Here is a 16324-nt window from a genome sequence, read left to right on the forward strand (position 1 = left end):
GGAGTAATAGCCTTTATCCCATGAGGGTGGGAACACAAAATGGTTCGAGGTTGTAGTATAGCCATGCAAATCTCTGTTTAGGCCCATAAGTAGCATACAGATTTCAGTTCTCAAAACGCACTTCAACAAGAATGTGTGGCCTTTGATTGGTGCAGCGGAGATTTACCAGAACGATGCAAGGACGAAAACTGCTGAATTAGGAACACGACTTCTAAAGATTAAGCTTGTATTCAATGAATGTAGAAGATGGAAGGGCGAAGTCACTTCGATATTTTTGGTGATTTTATCAGTTGATAGAGAAGATAGTGTTACGAAAGTGCTTCCATTTCTCCTGGAAAGCCTACTAGGAGAATTCTCGACATCTCCAGAAAAAGACAGCTTCTGAAACGATCCCAGTAACGCATCTCAATGTACCCAGACGCCAGACCAAAAAAAAAGAGACAATTGACTTCCTTCTAAATGTTCCCTTTTTTTTGTCAAGATATAGCAAGTATTTGGCCAAAGTAGTCTATCTTTTCGTATTTTATTCTGGGATATGAAATATAGGGCATATGATTGGCTGCACCAGTAGCCAGGCAAACATTTCAATATATGTTGTGATCTTTGGAGAAGTATAAGTAGAAAAGACAGTGCACTCCTCCCTCCTCGGTCATAACAATAGGAAGAAGCAATGGTCTGGTGGGTGCATAACTTTCAAGTTAGAGCTAGGCTCTTTAGGGTGATCTCGGGAACCTATTCCTCAGGCATAGTTCAGCATAAATCCAGAATTCACTCCTGCAGTCATTTTTCAGGCCGGGGTTCAAGTGAAAACTTCAAAACCGATATTCATATTTCTTCAGCCAGAATGTTAATGGTTACAGAAAACAGGCGGCAGAAGTAAGTTAAGATACAGATCAACCAAGATCTGACTAAGGGTGGAACAGGCAGGATGGGCTGAATGGCCTCAATTGTTCCTGATAATCCTCGAATGAGAAGTGTTCGCGAAACTGAAGAGAAAGAGTGGCTGCAGACTGGGGAAAGCAGCTGTCTTTGAGCAAAAGGGATCCGATTGCAGAGAACAAGTCAGATTCAGGAGGACGTATCAATCGAGTTTGGAGGGTGGAAAAGATGTATGTACATATATATATGTATCAATATTGTGAACTCACAAGTGTTCAGCTGGCGTCTGCAAACTTTGACTGAGGGGTGTAAAATTCCTGACTTCAGCCATTCAGCTTTGCTGTGTCATTAATGCTGCAGATCCCGGAGCATCCAGCTTTTGTGCTGACGTCGAGGGGTTTAATGGCAAGTTCACGGGGATATATTTACAAAATAACCATTACTTTAAAGTGTTAAAGATCTGACTGGGTGACTCGATTGATCAACGAGCTTAACAACATCAAATTCTTAAGGTTGGCGAATTAGGCACAGATTGACATGTGGAAATGTGAATTCATGGCTCCAATCGAGTTCTGGCTCAAAGAGGAGCAAAACTGGCTGGCAATTATTCCTGGATGCAAGGTGCTCAGCAAAGATAGAAAAGCAGGAAAAGATGGAGGGGTGGCGGTATTGATTAACCACAGCATTGCTAGTAAGAGAGAGTATCCCAGAGTGGTCAAAGTTGGAATTTATTTGGCGAGACTGAAAGAACAAAAAATGTGCAATATCATTTCTCCATGTATTCTTGAAGCCAACAACCAGTGCAAAGGATGAAGGGGAACAAATCTGCAAGGAAGTTACAGAAATCTGCAAGAATTATAGAAAAGGTATAATGGGAGAGTTTAATAATCCAAATATACACCGGGATATAATTAGTTTCAAGGGCCCCCATGTAATTATCCACCCCCAGGAACAGATTCCAATTTAATCGTCTCCCCTCCCACCACACCCAGGAGTAGGCCACTGTGTAAGCACCCACGCCCCCCCCTGAAAATTACCCCCATCCCGGACCAGACCCCCATGTAATTACCCCCACCCCAGAACAGACCCCCAGGTAATAACACACCCCCCTTGGAAGAAGCCCCCATGTATGTACACCAATCCAGGAGCAGACCACATTTAATATCTCCCCCATTGGAACAGTCCCCAGTGTAATTTCCCTCAGCCATGAACAGGACCCCATGTAATTAACCAACACTGGAACAGGCCCCCATGTAATTAACCCCCAACCAGAACAGGCCCCCATGAAATTACCCACACCGGAACAGGCCCCGCAGGACCCCATGTAATTACCTCCACCCAGAACAGGCCCCGGTGCAGTTACACCTACACTCTAGCAGGACCCCATGTAATTACCTCCACCGGGAACAGGCCCCGGTGCAATTACACCCACACTCGAGCAGGACCCCATGTAATTACCGCCACACGGAACAGGCCACGGTGCAATTACCACACACTCGAGCAGGCCCCCATGCAATTACCTCCACCCAGAACAGGCCACGGTGCAATTACCACACACTCGAGCAGGCCCCCATGCAATTACCTCCACCCAGAACAGGCCCCAGTGCAATTACACCCACGCTCTAGCAGGACCCCATGCAATTACCTCCACCTGGAAAAGGCCCCGGTGCAATCACACCCACACTCTAGCAGGACCCCATGTAATTACCCCCACGCAGAATCGGCCCCGGTGCAATTACACCCACACTCTGGCAGGCCCCCATGTAATTACCTCCACCCAGAACAGGCCCCTGTGCAATTACACCCATGCTCTAGCAGGACCCCATGTAATTACCTCCACCCAGAACAGGACCCCATGTAATTACATCCACCCAGAACAGGCCCCCATGTAATATCCCCAACCCCAGAACAGGCCCAATTAATTACCACAACCCCGGAAGACACCCCCATGTAATTTCTCCCACCCGGAACAGGTCCTTGTGCAATACACCCACACTGGAACAGGCCCCCATGCAATTACCCCACCCAGAACAGGTCCCCGTGTAATTACCCCCTCATTGAAACATGCCCCCATTCAATTACCCTAACCCCAGAACAGGCCCCCATGTAATTTCAACAACCCCAGAACAGGCCCCCCTGTAATTACCCCCACCCAGAACTGGCCCCCATGTAATTTCCCCCACCTGGAAGAGGTCCCGGTGCAATTACACCCAAACTCTAGCAGAACCCCATGTAATTACCCCCACCTGGAAGAGTCCCTATGTAATTACCCCCACCCAGAACAGGCCCCCTTGCAATTACCCCGCACACTGGAACAGGCCCGTATTAAATTACTCCCACTTAGAACAGCCCCCCATGTAATTACCCCAATCCCGGAACCAGCCCAATTAATTACCCCAACACCGGAAGAGACCCCCATGTAATTGCTCCCACCCAGAGCAGGTCCCCGTGCAATTGCCCCCTCATTGGAACTGGTCCCCATGCAATTACCCTAACCCCAGTACAGGCCCCCATGTAATTACCCCAACCCTAGAACAGGCCCCATGTAATTAACCCAACCCCAGAACAGGGCCTCATGTAATTTCCCCAACTCCAGAACAGGCCCCCATGTAACTACCCCCACCGGGAACTGGACCCCATGTAATTTCCCCAACCCTAGAACAGGCCTCCATGTAATAATCCCCATACTGGAGCAGGCTCCCATGTAATTAACCCTCGGAACAGGCCCCTATGTAATTACCCCCACCCCATAACAGGCCGCCGTGTAATTATCCCCACCTTGTAACAGGCCCCCATGTAAGTACCCCCACCCAAAACATGCTCCCATGTATTTACCCCCACCCGGAAGAGGCCCCCATGTATTTACCCCCGCCCTGGAACAGGCCACCATGTATTCACTCCCACCCTGGCACTGGCCCCCATGTATTTGCCACCACCCTGAACAGGCTCCCCTGTATTTACCCCCACCCTCCCAATGAACAGTCCCACATCCGAATCCCCCATTAAGAGACTGGAGAAATCCCTCTACCAAACATTGTACACCTGGAGAAACCTCCCTGTCCCATTTTTGATCAGCAGAATCTCCCCTCCTCCCATTTTGACCCTGGAGAATCCTCCGTCCTCCCATTTTAAACCTGGAGAATACTCCCTCTTCCCATTATAACCCTGGAGAAACCTCCCATCTCCGATTTTCAATTTGGAGAATCCTCCATCTTCCCATTTTAAACCTGGAGAATCCTCCCTCCTCCGGTTTTAAACCCTCCTATTTTAAACATAAAAAATTCCTTCTCTGTATCTTGCCCTCTAATTCTCCCCCTGCCCCCACTGTAAACAAATAACTGGCCGTGCAAATCAACTAAATTTTCTGAGGAACATTGGAGCTAGCTGTGGCTCCGTGAGTAATTATTCTGCCTCTGAGTTATACGTTTGTGTGTTCAGGGCAGAACACAAAATCTAGGCTGATGCCACCCAACAGAAAGTCAAAACAGACCAGCGAGACTCAGAAAAGGAAACTTGTGTTAAATTTGTAAGCCTCGCGTTTTGGAATGTTTTAGTGTTTGAATATTTTTTTTTAAATTTGCCAACGATACCAAAGTTGGAGGAGATGCAGTGAGTGAGGATGATACCAATCGACTACAGCAGGAGACAGATAGGCGAGCAGAATGGGACAGACAAGTGGCAGATGGAATTTAATACAGGAAAATGTGAGGTGATGTATTTTTACAGAAGGATAAGGAGAGGCGAAATAGACTTAATGACGCAGTTCTAGAGAGTGTGCAGGGACAGAGGGACCTGGGGATACATGTACATACATCTTTGAAGGTGGCAGGACATATTGAGAGAGTAGTCAGCAAAGCATGTGGCATCTTAGGCTCCATAAATGGTTGTGAGTACAAATGCATGGAATCGATGCTGAAAGCTCTGGCTAGGCCACAACTAGAATATTGCATCAAGTTCTGGTCACCACACATTAGGAAGGATGTGTGGGTCCTTCAGAAGGATCAGAGGAGATGGTAGTTCCAGGGAGGGGAGGGTTTAGCAAAGTGGATTGGAAACAGCTACCTCAAGGTAAATGAGTGTCAGAACAGTAAGAATTAGGGAGGGTTGAGATCAAATATTTTCCCACAAAGACAGATTGAAACCCCCAAATCTAGAGCCCCTTGGATATCAAGGATCAAACCGAGTAGGATAAGGCACAAAAGAGAAGCCTATGTCAGATACCGAGAGCTCAATGCCACAGAAAGCCGAGAGGAGTGAAGAAAGTGCAGGGGTGAAATTAAAAAGCAAATTAGGAAAGCAAATAGTGGGCTGTAAAATTTTTACAAAGTAAAATCAAGGAAAACACAAAGATGTTTTATATATGAAGAGCAAGAGGATAACTAAGGATAGAATATTAGGGACCAAAAAGGGAATGTGTGTATACAGGTCGGAGATGTGAGCATGTTTCCTAATGAATATTTAGTTTCTGTCTTCATACAAGAGGGGGAATGATGAAGACATTGTAGTTAAAGAGTGTGAAATATTGGATGGGATAAATAGAGTGAGAGGGAAATATTAAGGTGTTTTGCATCTTTGAAAGTGGATAAATGGTCAGGCCTGGATGCATTGGAATCAGCTCAGAGAAGGCTCACTAGGCTGACTCCTGGGATGAAGGGGTATCTTATGAGGAATGGTTGAATATGTTGGGCCTATATTCATTGGAGTCTAGAAGAATGAGAGGTGATCTTATTGAAACATACAAGATTCTGAGGGGACTTTACAGGGCGGATGCAAGGAGGATGTCCCCCTTGTGGGGGAGTCTAGAATTAGGGGGCACAGTTTCAAAATAAAGTGCCTCCCATTTATGACAAAGATGAGTAGGAAATATTTTCCTCTCAGCGAGTAGTTAGACTTTGGAATTCTCTTCCCCAGAGAGCAGTGGAGGTTGGGTTATTGATTATATTCAATGCTGAGTTAGATAGATTTATGATTGACAAGGGAGTCAAGGGTTATGGGTGGCAGACAGGAAAGTGGAGTTAAGGTCACATTCACATTCAGATCAATTATGATTGTATTGAATGGCAGCACAGGCTCGAGGTGCTGAATGGCCTATTCCTGCTCATATTTCTTAGAATCTTGACTATAAATTGAAGGGTTTCCTCCCCACGTTTTAAGCCATTTTTATAGAGAGACAGGGCCATGTGTAATATAAACAGAGATGGAGTCTAGTGCAGTTCTAACTAGTGCACTGATAACTGAGACTTGTGCAAAAGGTATGAAGGATACAGAATTCTGAATATGCATTCAGGGAAATATTTTAGGCCAGTACGTAGCAAGGCCAACAAGAGATGGGTCCGTTTGACACTTAGTTTTAGGGAATGAAACTGGGCTGGTGGAAGGCAATTTAGAAAAGGTGGACCAGAAAAAGCTACTTGAAGGTAAATCAGTGTCAGAGCAGTGAGAGTGAATCATTTCATCTTGGAGGATTTATTATTCCAGATTTATTTATTTTTTTCAAATTCACAACAGACCAATGTGGGATTTGAACTCCCGCTTTTTCAGTCATTAGCTCAGGCTTTCAGAGTACAAACTGCAAAAGACATTCACCTTCCTCTTGTTGTTGCCTGACTGTCTCAGCTTTTGTATATTGTCCCCAATCTTGTTCTTTCATGTGCCTAAAGACTTTTATGTTATACAGACATTGGTAAACCACTTCAATCTCTCTTGCCATTGGCTTAAAGACCTTCAGGGACACAATCCACAACCTAATTCACACCTGAGTCAAGCAACCAAAATCTTAAACTCCATTCAAACATTCCAATATCCTGTCCCTGCACAGATAACTGACAGTTCCACAATGCAGGAACGTCCGAATGAGAAACGACATTTACCTGACAGAATCCAAGCTCCAAATTGAATAGAAATTGATATAGAAAATACCACCGAAATGGGACTTGTTCCTTGTAACAGTGAGACTGAAACATTTCATGGTACTATTCGACCAAGAAGGATTCCGAGAAAAGTCAGGATCAGGATTGAAAGAGAAAGAGAGACAGCGAAATAGGGGGCGAGAGAGAGAAGAGAAGAGAGAGAGCGAGAGACTGTTAGCTCCTGTATGTGTTAGGGCTCTCTGCTCCTGCACTCGTTTTAATATTCTACCATTTAGTTTAGATTGCCTCTCCAACAGTCTTCCTTCCAAAATCCATCGCTTCATATTTCTCAGCATTGAAGTTAAACTGTCATGTGTCTGTCCAATTCACCAGACTGCCAAAAGCATCCTGATGTCTACTAATATTCTATTCTCTCTTTACTACATTTCAAAAGATTTGCGTCATTTATACACTTTGAAGCTCTGCCCCGTAAACCCAAGGTAAGTCATTAATATACAGAGTAAACCCCCTCTACACTGTCCCATCAAACACTCCCAGGCAGGTACAGCACGGGTGTTAGATACAGAGTAAAGCTCCCTGTACACTGCCCCCATCAAACACACCCAAGTTATGTACAGCACGGGGTTAGGTACAGAGTAAAGCTCCCACTACACTGTCCTTTGAAACACTTCCAGGACGGATACAGCATGGGTTAGATAAAGAGTAAAGCTTCCTCGACACAGTCCCATCAAACACTCCCTGGACAGGTGCAGCACTGAGATTGGCTGCGCAATTTGGGAAGCAATTTCTGCCTGCAATCAGGGGGACCAGCTGCACCTGCAACTGGAGTGGGGGAACTGGAGAGGAGACAGCAGAATTGAGTTACTGCAAAGAGGTGACTGTCGAGTGGAGACAGCTGCATTAATTGTGGAAGCTTTGCACTTTTTCAAGACGAAGAAGACTCGCAAGTCATTTTGAAGCGGTCGGTGTTGGAGCACCAGAGAACTGTTGGTTGTTTGGACTGTTGGGGGAGGGCGGCGGCACCGCAAGATCCAGGGTTGGGGCTGCCAAATTCTATAGGGAGCGCTTGTATTTGCTCTTGTGTTTATCTGCCATCCTGTACAAAAGGGGCTCTCTCCCCACACCCAACAGTGTGGGTCAGGAGGGCTGGAACCTTTCCGGCTGAAGACTATCTTTATATGACAGCAGAACTGGACAACAGAAAAGGGAGAGAACTGGGCGACTCGAGCCCACGCGGGCGAGGAGCCCTCCCCGAACTGGAAGACTGGACTTTAGACTCTGTAGCAAGGTCCTCCAACCACCAATTGAATTGTAACATCCTCACAGCTGTTCTCGCCCTTCCATCACTCGGCCACTCGGTCCTTTTCAGCCCTAAACTCCTCTACTCCCATCCTCCTCCCCCCACCGCCCATAATATTGCTTGAGTTAAAGAGGAAACTGTTGCGTGCTTTGTTTCTTGGGGGTGGGCGTAGCTCTGCAACCCCATGGCAAGCCCCTCTTCACTGGTGGCGGCGCCTTCCCGCACATTTACTGCTGCGCTGCTGCAGCAGCACCTATTGCCTCGTCACCGTTTGCATTAATAACATCGAAGCATGGGGTCAAGAGCTACGTCCACCCACACATGTCAGTAGAGGCATGTGTAAAGGCAAAGGCCGAGGTTGTCGGCACTTCGACCATTGTTGCTGCCTCAAAAATGTACAGCAAGGTGGTGTTTTTCCTGAAGACCGAGCAGCCGGTGTCCCTGGATCTGAGCAAGGGGCTCACAGTGGGCGGCAGCTTTCTGCCAGTGGACCCCCTGGAGGCCACTGCACAAAGGATCATTCTATCGAACGTCCCACCCTTCATTCCTGGTGATCTCCTTCTTCCCCAACTGCACCATCTGGGGGAGGGAAAGACGGGGCTCACCCCAGTCCCGCTCGGTCTTCGGGAGAACAGCCTCTGGCACGTGTACTCCTTCCACCGCCAGCTATTCATGCAGCTGGTGTGGGAGGAGGTCACAGGTGGCCATTTCAATGTAGAGTTCCAGGGGACGGCCTACCGTGTCTTCTGAACATGGAAGGGGCACGGTGCCATGTCTGCAAGGGTGTGGTGCATGTTTGTAAGAACAGCCCCACCCTCGCGGTTGCCAACTCCACCTCGGCAGCCTAGGATGGCGCCGCTGCACCTCCTCAACTCCCCCCTCCCCTCCAAAACCTCCACCAGACACCATTCAAATGGTTCCGGAGGTTGTGATCGTCACGGCCTCTGGCGGGGTGGGGAGAGCCTGCCCAGGTGTAGGGAAGGTGTGGAGGAAAAATAAACATCAAGAGACGTGTCCCCTGGACGCATTGAACCTGAACTCAGCCCAAGGCCCGATGTCGAGGAGCCCATTTGCTCCAGGGCTGGGCTCATGCCCCGGGTGAGTTAAAAAAAAAGTGTGTGTGGAGGCGGAGGCCTCCGATGGCATGGAGGTCTCTGAACCTCCGCATCAGACTGGGGAAAAGAGGAGAAGGCACCTCTCCACAGAAGTAACACAGGGCCATGAGGTGCAGGACCAATCGGTTGGAGTGGAGCCTTCTCCTTTTTCGGGTCCCCAGGTTCCCCTGCCACCGCCATCATCAAGGCTGTATTGTCCGGGCAGGAGTTTCCTTCCCCTCTGGATGGAGGGGAGGGGAGGGCCCCTGTACAATAGGCCCCTCCTGAAGGAGTCAGTGGGGGCTTGCTTGTGGTAAGGGAGCCTGGGGAGGCCGCCCATTCTGCCACTACCAATGGGTCGGGTGCCCTGAGTGGAAGGGAGGGCGAGCTCCCAAAGGGTCGGCCCTCCCAGCCGGAGTCCACCACCAACCGGGAGACACCCGACCCAGTTATAACCGAGAATGCTGCCCAATCTGCTGGGCCTGTGTGTGCTGGCAGAGCGAGAGATGGCCTCCTCTCTCCATCTCCGGTCTCGGCTCCGGCTGAATTTCCATGAGTGGGGAGCTTCCATCTCCCCTGAACCACTCATTGGCCTGGGGATGAGGTGGAGGAGTGTCCTGAACCGATGGCGCCCACGGGCTCTAGTTTCACATTAGAACCCAGGGAGGACTCCTCCGCCATCGATCCTGGGGGTGGGATCGTGAAGGAGGTGGGAGCAGCTGGCGCGGCTGGGACGTCCGCCCCACAGTGTGTGGTGGGAGTGTTGGCTGCTGGAGTTGACAACCCGGAGGAGGACGGGGACTCGGTGTCGGGCAAGGAGGATTACATTGATTCCATCGACAATGAGGTGGTGGAGTCCCTCGTGCCTCCCACCGAGTAACAGGAGGAAGAGAGACGCATGAGAGCGAGGGAAACAGGGAGGGAATGAGAGGGGCAGAAGAGGGGCAGCCGGCTGTTATCACACTGCTGTTTGTGGGATCTTGCTGTGCACGAATGGCCTGCAGCCTTTCCAGCATTGCAATAATGATGACCACTTTAATAATTAATTCATTGAGTGTCAAATGCTTCTGTGAATCAGCAGTTACATGGCTGAAATGTGAATGTTTGTAAAGGCTTGTTCTCATCTCCGAATAATGCTGGTGTTTTCGGCTGTGGGCTGAATTGGAGGGTCACTGAGAGATTGCTTTATGTCAGTAAGTGAGAGAAAGAGCCCTGGGCTCTTGCTATGTTTTATTTCTGTTCAAAAATGCTTTGCTTCGTTTGAATCAATTTTATTTCTCTTATTCCCAAAGAGAATCTTTTCGGAAGCAGCAGTTGTGATAATGCATAGGGGGAATCTTTTGGCCACGTGGAATTCTCAGACAAGAGCTTTAACCAGAGAGGGAAAATAATAATAAATATATATGTGTCATTGTCAAATTCATTTCTAGATACAGAAAATAAGACTGTGTGTATTCGGGGCTAATAGAAAAATAAAGTGCTGGAAATGCTTAGACTTTCCAGCGCGGTTTTACTTCAGATTTCCAGCATCTGTAGTATTTCGATATTGTGGTTTCGGGGATCTGTGGATTTTTTATCACAAGGGAGGGGGCTGGAGGGCGCTCCGAAGGAAATAGTTTGAGAAGTGACGCTCCAGAACAGTCAATGTAATCTCGCAGATTTCCCTCTCTCCATCTCGAGCTGCAACTTCTTCTCTGCACCTTCTTCCTTGTTCCTAGTTCGGTTTCTTCACATCTTTAAATCCCTATCTCTGTATCTCTGAACATCCTTTCTATCTCTGCCTCTCTCTGGAGTCTCCCACGTTTCCATTTTCAATCTCTTTCTGTGACTCTCTGCATCTTTATCTCTCTCTCTCATTCTCAGTCCATTTCTTCTCTCACTCACTTCCAAATCCCTGAATCTTTCCACCTCTGCTCCACCTTTCCTGCAAGATTATCTCTGCATTTCCCCTCCTGTCCCGGGATACCCCTCTCTATTCGGTAAACACATCTTTCTTTGTATCTCTGCCTCTCCACATCTCCCTGTCTGCATCTCTCTCTTTGCCGAGGATCGTTCTCAATACATCCATTGCTGCTTAATTCGTTGTCTACACCTCCAGCTCTCTCTTCCTGTGTATGTCTCAATTTCTCTCTCCCTGCCCTTCTCAGTAATTCTGCCCTCTGCTCTCAGTTTCTCTCTCACTGGTTTAGGACTCCCTGCATGTCATTCGCCATCTCCCTTTCCATTTATTTCTCTCTCTCTGTTCTGTCCTAATCCCAGTATCTGTTTTCTGTGTCTCTGTCGCTCTGTCCGGGGGTACATTTGAACTCGCTGCGTTGGTGCTGTATAGGGTGATTGTGAACGTGGATCCTGCTTTCCATCTCTCCCCAGTTTAGCTCCGATTGAGGTAAAAACAGGGGAGAGATGCTGAACAGGAAGCCGATTCACAATCTCTCTGTGTATCTGCTCGGCGACTGTCTCTGCCTGTCTTCTTGTGGCTCAGTGGGGGAACTGACAAATCAGCCGTGATCTCAGATGTTTGGGACAGGCTCAAATGGCTGATTGGCCTCCACCCGTCCCTGTGCCATTCAGTGTGAGTGTGTTTGTGGGTGTCTCCCTCTGTTTGATTCCCTGAAGCCGATGGGGAGAACATTTCAAACACCTTTCTGCAGAGAGGGGTGTGTCTGGGGCCTGGATCTTCCTGTGTGTTAAAGGCTCAGAATGCCAGTTAGCCTCTGGGGGGTCCTTGCTCTATTCCAGGCCCTCTGTTTGGCTGGGCATGAGTTAAAGGTGCCGGGGGCCTGGGAGCCGGTTGATGGAATCCCAGTGGCTTATTCAGACCAGGAATTAAAGTGAATTAAAGACTGTTGGGACATGGAGCCACTCCCGGGAGAGTGATGGAGGTGGAAATTGCACATGTGGGGGCCGGGGGGGGGGGGGGGGTGGTTGTTGGCAGAGATGTGAGTTACACAGGGTGCAGGAGGGGGCGGCTGTTCATGGGGGAGATGCTAAAGGGTAGGAATTAGTAGAGGGGGGCCTTTACAGGACAAGGAGGGTGTTTAGAAAGTGGGGAGTGTGTACAGTGGGGGGGCAGGGGGAGAAATAGATTCGGATCAGTTAACATGAGGGTATCAGATGGGTGTCTGTTCCGGGAAGGTGGGTATTTAGATGTGAGTTGATTCGCGGAAGGGGGGGGGGGAGTATTTAAATGGAAGTTTGTTCTGGGGGTATTCAAATGGGTCTGTTCGGGGGGTTATTTAGATGACAGTCTGTTCCCCGGGGGGTATTTAGATGGGATTCTGTTCCCTGGGGAGGGGGTTTATTTAGATGTGAGTCTGTTCCTTGGGGGGGGGTGGGCATTTAAATGTGAGTCTGTTCCCGAGGTGGGGTGGTGGTATTTAATTGGGAGTCTGTTCTGGGGGGGGTATTTAGATGTGAGTCTATTCCTGGGGGAGGGGGTATTTAGATGAGAGTCTGTTCCGGGTCGTGGGTATTTAAATGGAAGTGTGTTCCTCGGTGGGGGGGCGTATTTATATATGAGTCGGTTCCGGGTTGGGAGTATTTAGATAGGAGTCTGTTCCCATGGGGGTAGTTAGATGGGATTCATTTAATGGGGGTGGGGGAGGGGATTAGATGTGGGTCTGTTCATAATGAGGCTAACAGGGGATATCAGATAAGGGTCTGCAGACGAGGAATATTTAGATGGGTGGTCTGTACAAGGTGGATGTTCTTCGGGGGGAAATATTGCAGGGGAAAAGATTTTGTGGTGCATGGATATTGTGGAAATGGAGGATGGGGGGATAAATTGCGGGTGGGGGGAAATTTCTGGGGGAATAATTGGGGGGGGGTGACATTTGCAGGGGGACATAATTTGGGCGTTGAATAATTTTGGAGGGTGGGTAATTTGGGGGCGTGCATAATTTGGGGGGAAATGTTGCAGGGGAAAAAATTGCAGGGAGCTTGTAATTGCAGGGGGGATAAGTTGCGGATGGTGGAGACAGAGTAAGAGACAGAGGAATAGAGAAAAGACAGAAAGTGACAGAGAAATAGAGAAATATCAAAGTCAGCAATAGAGAAATGACAGAAAGAGACAGAGAAATAGGGAAAAAAGTCAGCAATAGAGAAAAGACAGAAAGTCAGCAACAGAGAAAATATAGAAAGAGACAGAGAAACAGAGAAAAGACAGAAAGTCAGAAATAGAGAAATTATAGAAAGAGACAGAGAAACAGAGAAAAGACAGAAAGAGAGAGCAATAGAGAAAATACAAAGTCAGCAATAGAGAAAAGACAGAAAGTCAGAAATAGGGAAAAGACAGAAAGATAGATAAAAAAGGAAGGAAAAAAGTGGAGGGAAAGAATAGAGTCGCAAAGAAATTGCAGGCAGCAGAGAGGCAGGCAGAACGCCAGTGAGAAAGGCACAGAGAATCACAGAGAGATTGAGAGAGAGAAGGACAGAGAAGGCCAATGAGACAGAAAGAAGCACAATCACTCAGAGAGAAGCAGAGGGAGAGAGAGAAACACAAAGAGAAAAACAGAGAGAGAGAATAACACACAGAGAGACAAACACTATGTGAGCGAGATGGAGGAACACAAGAGAGGGAGAGAAACAGAGGGAGAGAGAGAAACAGAGAGAGGGAGAAACAGAGAAAGAGAAACAAGAGAGAAAGACAGCGAGAGGCGGAGAGATAAACACAAAGTGAAAGAAAGAGAGATTAAGAAACATTGAGAGAATGAGAAACAGAGACAGGGAAACAAAGGAAAGAGAGAAACAGAGAGAGATTGAGGAACAGAGGGAGAGAGAGAAAACCAGAGACAGAGAAAATAAACACACACAGAGATAAATACAGAGAGAGAGAGATACAGAGAGAGAGAGAGAGGGGGAGAAACACAGAGATAGCGATAGAGAGAAATACAGAGAGAGAGAGAAAGAGAAATACAGACACAGGGAGAGAAAGACAGACAGAGAGAGAAAAGCAGACAGAGAGAGAGAGAGAGAAAAATACTGAGAGAGAGAAAGAGAAACACACAGAGAGAGAAACAGAGAGAGAGAGAGAGAGAGAGAGAGGGAAACACAGAGATTGAGGAACACAGACAGAAAAAAAATCACTGAGAGAGGGAGAGAAACAGCGAGAAAGAGAAGCAGAGTGAGAGATTGAGAGAGATTGAGGAACAGAGAGAGAGAAACAGAGAGAGAGAAAAAAATCACAGGGAGAGAGAGAAAAACAAAGAGAAGCAGAGAGAAAGAGAAACAGAGAGAGAGAAACAGTGCAAGAGAAACAGAATGAGAGAGAGAGAGATTGATAAAGATTGAGAGAGAGATTGAGGGGGAGATTGCGAGGGAGAGATTGAGAGAGATAGATTGAGTCTGAAGGAGGGAGAAAGGCAGAGAGAGACAATAATGATGTGATACTCACTATCGCACATGGTCTGCAGTCCATCATTGGACCCTAACACCTTCCCTCCATCAGCTCGTCCATGGGGTAAAGATCCTGGAGAGGGGCATCGGGGTGGGAATTGGAGAAAAGGGTCAGGACTGGGACAGCGAGAAGGGGATTCAAACTGGACTCTCGCACTCTCTTTCTCTCACACACACATTGTAATCAGCTTGCAATTCACCTGGGCCGGAGACACAGAGACTGAGACACAGAAACTCACTCTCACAAAACAGCCGCATGGAAAGAAAGAATGGAGGCTGATGTTGTCCTAATATATCCCATAACCGGTGACTCAAAACAGCCAGTTCATCCAAAATAAAGCTCATCTAACCAGCTCTCAGTTTCCTCCATCTGGACACTCCATCCCAGGTATGGGATAGTCCAATTTGAGTCTATGTGTAAACAGGGAATGGGGGAGGGAGGGATATTGCAGCCATATCCCAAATGGACCATTCCAGGCAGAAACCTGTCTGTCTGTCTCCCTCCCCAAAAACCTCATTAACAGAGCAGAAAAGCTGCTGTAATTTAAAATCTGGAGGGGACGGTTTGGATAATGACCATTTAACACTAATTGTATTAAATGTCTTTCACTATTCACCTCCAGTTAACAGAAAGTCCAGAAAATGACTGAAAATGGCTCATTGCATTTACTTTGAAATTCTGAAAGAGTTTTTGCTGGAGAGGCAGGTTTGACACACAGTTTTTATTCAAATTTTCAATTCCACTGTGTGACAAAGACTGAAACTTAATCCAGGTAAATGATGCAGCCAAGAGATTTTTTTGCAACTGGTGACATTTCACACAACAATCCTCACCCATATTTACAGTTAAATTTGTCAATGATTCTTTCTACTTTATTTGATGTTGCTGCATTTATGCATTAACCTGTAATCAATCGAGAAAACACATTCTTAATATTTACCAGTTTAATGTTAGAAGAGTTTAGAAAGCTGGCAAATGGCCATTTAACAAAAATGGTATTAAATATCTTCCACTTTTCACCTCCAGTTTGTATAAAGTTCAGCGATAAATACCACCACATTCTAACAACGAGTTTTTTACTGCTGCAATAAAGTGTCACTTGTTTTCAGGGTCCACACATACCTTTTTCATTGGAACAAACCCAACGGTAATACAATCTGTTTCCTTCATCATTTTGTAAACGAGCACCAGCTCACCCTTAAATCTATCCTTCTCTGACGTATTGAGTCCGACCTCTTTCAGCATATCTTACAACACAGAATGGAAATCTGTCTCTTTTGCCTCTTTGTTACACTACCCACTAAAGTTGCACTTTAATCACTCCTAGCCAATTTTAATCACTCCAAACGTGTCAGCCATTCCTTGAAACCTCTCCCCCTTTCTCTCTCACAAACACATTCTTCTTTTGAGACTGGTAAACCTCCTCTGCACTGTCTCCAAGGCCTTGACATCCTTCCTAAAGTGTGGTGTCCAGGATCTAACACAATACTGCAGTTAACACCTAACCAGCACACAATAGAATCACAGAATAATACAGTGCAGAAGATGCCCTTTGGCCCATCAAGTGTGCACCGATGCATTAAAGACACCTAACATGTCTACCTAATCTCATTTGCCAGTTTGAATGAGGCGATGGATTTTAATTCCTTCTCTTATTTATGTTTTTAAAAAAATTCATCATCTGCAGTAACAGGCTTGCTGATGCTTTTTGCTCTAATGTCAATGATCTTTAAATTCGTAGTTTTTTTATGCGCTACTGCAAATATGTCCTTCAGTCTGGAGGAGC

Source organism: Heterodontus francisci, unplaced genomic scaffold (genome assembly GCF_036365525.1).
Source record: "Heterodontus francisci isolate sHetFra1 unplaced genomic scaffold, sHetFra1.hap1 HAP1_SCAFFOLD_188, whole genome shotgun sequence".
NCBI classification, from domain to species: Eukaryota; Metazoa; Chordata; class Chondrichthyes; order Heterodontiformes; family Heterodontidae; genus Heterodontus; species Heterodontus francisci.